We start from the raw sequence: 6,000 nt of genomic DNA, 5'->3' as shown, positions 1-6,000 counted from the left end.
ACTATTTTGCCTGCACACCCCCATCAGTAACAAACTTTTGTGCATGCATCCACCCCCTCTATATATATATACATTTGTTTATGTATAAATTATATTATGCCAAGAGCTATTATTCTAATATGCTACACCCATTGGGAAACAAACACAAAAAGATAAATGTGTAGAAGAAAAATGAAATAAGTAATATTTTCCCCCAATGGAATTATTTTTCATTAATTAATATCTACTAATATCTATTAAATTAATGTGGACCAATGTTATCAATCAATAACTTAGGTAACTTCCATAATCAACAAATGAATACACTATGCTTCTGTTGACAAAATAAAAAATAAAAACATAAAGGATTGTCATTGTCACCACCATCATCATCATCACAAACTAGCATGTATTGGGTGTTACCAGACACTTTTCACTTACTATCTTTTATAATCCTCATGACAGCCCCATAAGAGGAACAAATATTAGACATAAATCACAGATGGGTAAACAGAGGTATAGAGAAGTCAAGTAACCTGGCCAAGGTCACACAGCCAGCAAGCGAAAAGGGTATGTCTCACTTCACAGCCCAAAGTTTTAACCACGATGCCATCCTTAGATTTTGTCTGAGATTCCATCAACAGAGTGCTTAATTTATTTGATAATAATCATAGGTGACATCTAAGGAACTCTTGAGACATAAGCCTAGATAGATAGATAGATAGATAGATAGATAGATAGATAGATAGATGATAGATAGATGATAGAACCAGAAATATGGAGCCCAGAAAATGTGCTAGATATCATTAGAGTCTGTGAGTCCCATCCTGGAGTCTGGGTATGCCAACAGCTTACCAGATGCTGATTAGAAGCCCCTTTTGGCTATCAGAGTCATCATAAGAATTCCTAAAATGTGATTTCATTATATAATCAGAAGTATTTCTACATCTGAATCATAGATAGCAAGAAAGAAAATTGGTTACTATTTAGCAAATAGCCCGGAAGACAGTATCTTTCAAAACATGGGACGGAAAGGATTCAGGAGGAAAAAAAAAAGGTCCAGGCACTAAAGAGTATGAGACCCTGCTTCAGTCTGATTTTGTTGCTTCTGATGAAGGTGGGAAATTATGTGAGCCAACTTGGACAAAAACTCAAAAGGAAAAATTCAGTTTTCCTGAATTCATAGTTCTGAGGACACTGTCAGAGGAAGATGTGCACATACAATATATTTCTTTTTTCTAATTCTATGTGGATTGAACTTTCCAAAAAACTTCTTACTATGGTCAACCAGTTGGCCAACCCCTCGAGAAATGGAAACACTCCCGTAGAGTCTCATAAGATGATCATCTGGCTAGCAGGTGGGCCTGGAGAAAGCAAAAGAACAGAATCACCAGCCTCCTGCATCCTGCCCTGACTAGGGCAAAAGTAGGAAGAAAGGCTGGCTTGTCCAGTTCACACAGACCATCCACGTGACACGTGCATATCTACAGATGGAAACTATAAATCCTGACTGTTTTGCCTATTTACTCATCTCCCCTCTCTAGGAAGACTATATAACCTTCTCTTTGTATCTCCAGTGCCCAGCACATTTCTTGCCATACAGTAGGCACTCTGTAAATGTTGGCTGAATTAATTCATTTGTATAGAAATGTATATCGCATTAATCAACAATGATTAATATGGACTTAAAGGCCCAGGGTTCAAATCCTGACTCTTATTGGAAAACTTTGTGATCCCCTCAAGGCCTTGTAAATTTCATAAAGTAAAAACTCTATGGCATGTTGGTGGAAAGGTCAAGGATTACAGACGCTTCAGAAAGCAACCCACCAGCCCTAAGTGAGATGGAATGTGTATATGTCCCACTGCATACATATCTCCCAGAGAAATTCTGGCTTATGGTAATGGATGACGCCAGGGGAAAAACAAAGTTAAATGTAATGAATACGGTCTATGGGAAGCACTGGTGCAAAAAGAAGCAAGAAACTAGACATCCCTAGAGCAACGTGCAGAGATTTCACCACAGTATTAACATGCAAAGCCGGCAAGCAGCCAGAAACACATGGAGAGACCTATACAAATAAATAGAACGGAAGCAACCTAAATGTCCAACAACAGGAAACAGGGGTGGCGGGGAGGGAAAAACTATCGTGCTTTGTCCCAGTGGAGCACCAGGCAACTGTAAAAAGAATGAAGAAGATCTTGGTATACCAATGTGAAATAACTCCGGGATATATTGTTAAGTGAAAGAAAAACAAGCATAAAATGCTGTTTATACATGCACTACATTTCATATAATAAGAGACATAAGAATATATATATATACATATATATGTAGATGTGTTGCTTTTTGCCAAAAATCATCACCAGAAAGAAAAACCAATATTAATAATGGTTACTCTTAATGGGTATGGGAGCCCGAAAATAGGATCAAGGGGGAGGGATGGAAAGAAGATACCTTCAAATGGAATTTGAATTTATTTTTGTCTTTTCAACTATGTGTTTTACATAGTCAAGAAATAAACCAAAAAGGTGGGGGAGACACACCTCAAAATTGAAGGCAAGCTTTCAAACACAATGTCCTAACTGTTCATCCTGAGTGGACTTTATTCTAAGAACCACAATAACAACCCAAGAATTTTGCAAAGAAATCTTAAATTTCTCTCAGTAGCTTTATTGTGAGTAATAATATTTGTGTTAAAAAAAAACATAGTATTGGGTGAAAAAATAAGGAAAGAAGAAGATTTATAGCATAATGCCATTTGTGAAAATTAGAAACACATAAGTAGGTACTTATATGTTACTGGTACTATTTTACAAGGACACACCTTTATTTGAGGATGGAGTTAGAGGGAGTGCCATTGTAGGAAGAGAGGAGGTCACGGGTGTTAGGGAAAATGGGGTAAATAGAGCAAGAGAGTCTTTACGGGGACTACTGGTGACAATGTGCTATGAGCCGAGAGGAATGACTTACAAGAGTCTCTAAGCATGAAGGGAAACGTAGGATGGACATGAAATCAAGTGAAATGAATGGGCTGACTTGACTATTGGCTGAAGTAATTTCTCCTTGCTCTCATCTAAATTTTAAATAAAGAAAAATTGAGAAGGCTGTGAGATACATAATGTCATTCTTTTGCTTCCAGAACCACAGCTGCTCATTAAATGTACACGAATAGATGCACATCAGCTATGAAGTGCACTTGACCGCCACACAGAAGATGTCTAGAGGGAGGCAGTTCTGGACAAGGATGGTGGGTCCCTGCTCATGAGGGACACAGACATTTATCTCTCTGCTCCACTGACCCCATCCTATAGCTTTTGTCTTCAAGGTCACTTCATGGTCCAATATGAATGCCAGAGCGCCTTTCTGCTCCACGCTATCCTATAGCTTTTGTCTTCAAGGTCACTTCATGGTCCAATATGAATGCCAGAGCACCAACCATTTCATCTACCTTACAGGCCAGACGAAGGGGGAAACGTAAAAGACCAAAAAGAAAGAAGAACAGTTTGTCCACTCCCTTTTAAGGAAACTTTCCAGAAGTACAAACAATATTTGCCATTACATTTCACTTGATATAACTTAGTCACTTGGTCACACCTAGATATAAGGGCCCAGTAAGGGAAGTTGGAAATTGGGGTTTGTTACCAAGGAAAGATAGTGATAGTTAATAGGAGCTGGGTAGGCAACCAGGAGTCTCTGCCTCTGGAGAAGGAAATAAGACTTTTTGAGCACCAACTACGTGCGAGGTATTTAACAGAATTCGTACACCTATCACATGGGGACACTCATACTAAAAAATTGTCGTTTATCTGAAATTCAAATTGTATTGGACATGCTATATTTGGTTAGCAAAATCTGGCAATCCTATACCTTTACGATGTAGTAAAGGTTAGCAGTTGATTGGGAGGCGTATGGCTTAGTGGTAAAGCAAGCAGCCTCTGGAGTCTGAATGCTGGGGTTCAAATCCACATTGAAGATATGAACTTGAGTCACTTCTAATTCTTGCCAGTGCTACTAGTCACCCTCACAGATGACTTTTATTGGGGTTCCCCTACTAGGGGGTCTGAGCATGGCTTATTTCCATGTAGCCTGACCCTCATACTAGTGTAGTTAACTCAAACCTCTTCTGATCAATGGCCTGTGCCTGGAAGTGCTCCAGAAACCCTGAGTCTGGAAATAGGCTCCAAATGAGGTCTTTTTTGGTTCTTTGTGGTGTTGGCCTGGCTCAGAGTTGTCTCTGATATAGGGCAAAAGGAGAGAATTGCACAAAGTTTGTCAGATGATGCCCAGAGCACTGGATGCACCAGGGGGCGTCCCATGACCCACGAATACTGGGATTTTGTGTCATCCAGCCCAGGCACGATCCTGGCTGCGTGGGATTCTCAGGACTCCATCTCATTTCCTTTGCAAGTCCAGGTGGAGAAGGACAGTGGGCCGGGGAGGAGAGCTGATATCTGGTAGGGTTGGGGGGACAGAGAGAAGGGTGAGCCCTTCCCATGGCGGTCTCACCAGGAGGGCCTCAGACATCCCTTCTACATGTGGGGTTCACAAAGGGCAGGCTGTGTCACACAAAAAAATAGTAACAAAATGGGGACCAACTCAGAGTAGATACTAGAAGGTATATTTCACCAAATAGGGAAAATCAAGTTCTGCCTGGGCCCAGGCCACACTAGCAAACAGGTCAGGACCCCATTCCATCCTTCCCCGTAGAGTCGTCTGAGCCAAGGACTAAACGGGGTCCACCTGGCTCCTCTTTCCTCAGAAGGGATCTGAACCTTGACTTTCACCCAGCTGAGGTCCCAGCAGGGACATCCCGTGTGATGAGCTCAAGCCTCGGGTGAGCTGGGTTCGAGCAGCTTTACCTCCCCAAGGGGGCTCAGTTTCCTCCCCTATTAAATGGGGATAATAAGATCCCTCTGCTTGGTCATTAGGTGGGTTCAGTGAGATGACACTGGATGATTTCTCCTTCCTTGTGGGTCATTTTTTGGCTTCCCAGCATCTGAAACTTCTAAGTCTATGACCCGGGTCAGAGCAAGCAGACGTATCTGCCCAAGATTTCAAATCTCAGAGTAAGGATCCCCAGAAGCAGGGTAAGGGAGGAGTTCACTTTGTCCGCTCTGACCTGGGCCGTCTCATTTCCTAGGACGGCAGCGCCCCATGGCCAGAGGTCTGACCTGGCTACGGTAGCAAGCAGCCACGAAGGTGTGAGTGCTGGTCTTCCCAGCACACGGGCTCTGTGGCCCAATTTTGGCTGAGGTCTGGCCACTGGCTTCCTTTATATTCCCAAGCCTTTCGCTTTCCAAGTCTTGTTTCCCAGGTTTTCGGGAGATTCTGGGGAGTTGCCTCATATTCTTTCATAAATTCTTTTTCTGCTGAGATCATCTGGAGCCCCTTTCTGCTGCTTGGCATTCAGGACCCAGTCCAGCCAAACAGCGGGAAGGGCAGGCCACAGCGCCTGGTCAGCAGCAGGTGCACTGGGCGAACTCCTTTCCCTCAGAACCAGTCTTCTGTTTGCATGAGTTTGCTAGGGCTCCAGAGCAAAGGACCACAAATTTAGGGGCTTAACACAACACCCATTCACTATCTCACAGCTCTGTTTTTCCGACGCCTGGCTTGACGTGGCTGACCTCTCTGTTCAGGGGTTCACAGGGCGGTAAGCAAGGTGCTGACAGAGCTGCATTCCTTTCTAGAAGCTCTAGGGAAGAACCCACTTCCGAGCTCACTCGCAGTGTTGACAGAACACAGTTCCTTGCAGCTGTAGGACTGGGATTCCCATTTCCTTGACCTGTGGCCCCCTCCATCTTCGAGCCAGCCATGGAGGCCACCGAATCCATCTCATACTTCGCATCTCTGTGGCTTTCCCTTAGCCTTCCTTGGCTGCTGTGAAGGGCTCATGTGATCACACCAGACCCACTTGGGTGGTCCGGGATCAACTGCCTATCTTAAAGTCAACTGATTCTCACCTAAATCACATGTGCCAGCTAAGATCTTGTGGGGGCCCCCAGTGTGCCCACCATGCCCTC

The sequence above is a fragment of the Callorhinus ursinus genome, unplaced genomic scaffold (assembly GCF_003265705.2).
Source record: "Callorhinus ursinus isolate GAN/ISIS: 27379988/994484 unplaced genomic scaffold, GSC_fseal_2.0 scaffold14, whole genome shotgun sequence".
In the NCBI taxonomy this organism is placed as follows: domain Eukaryota; kingdom Metazoa; phylum Chordata; class Mammalia; order Carnivora; family Otariidae; genus Callorhinus; species Callorhinus ursinus.
Note: the sequence above shows the minus strand (reverse complement) of the source record.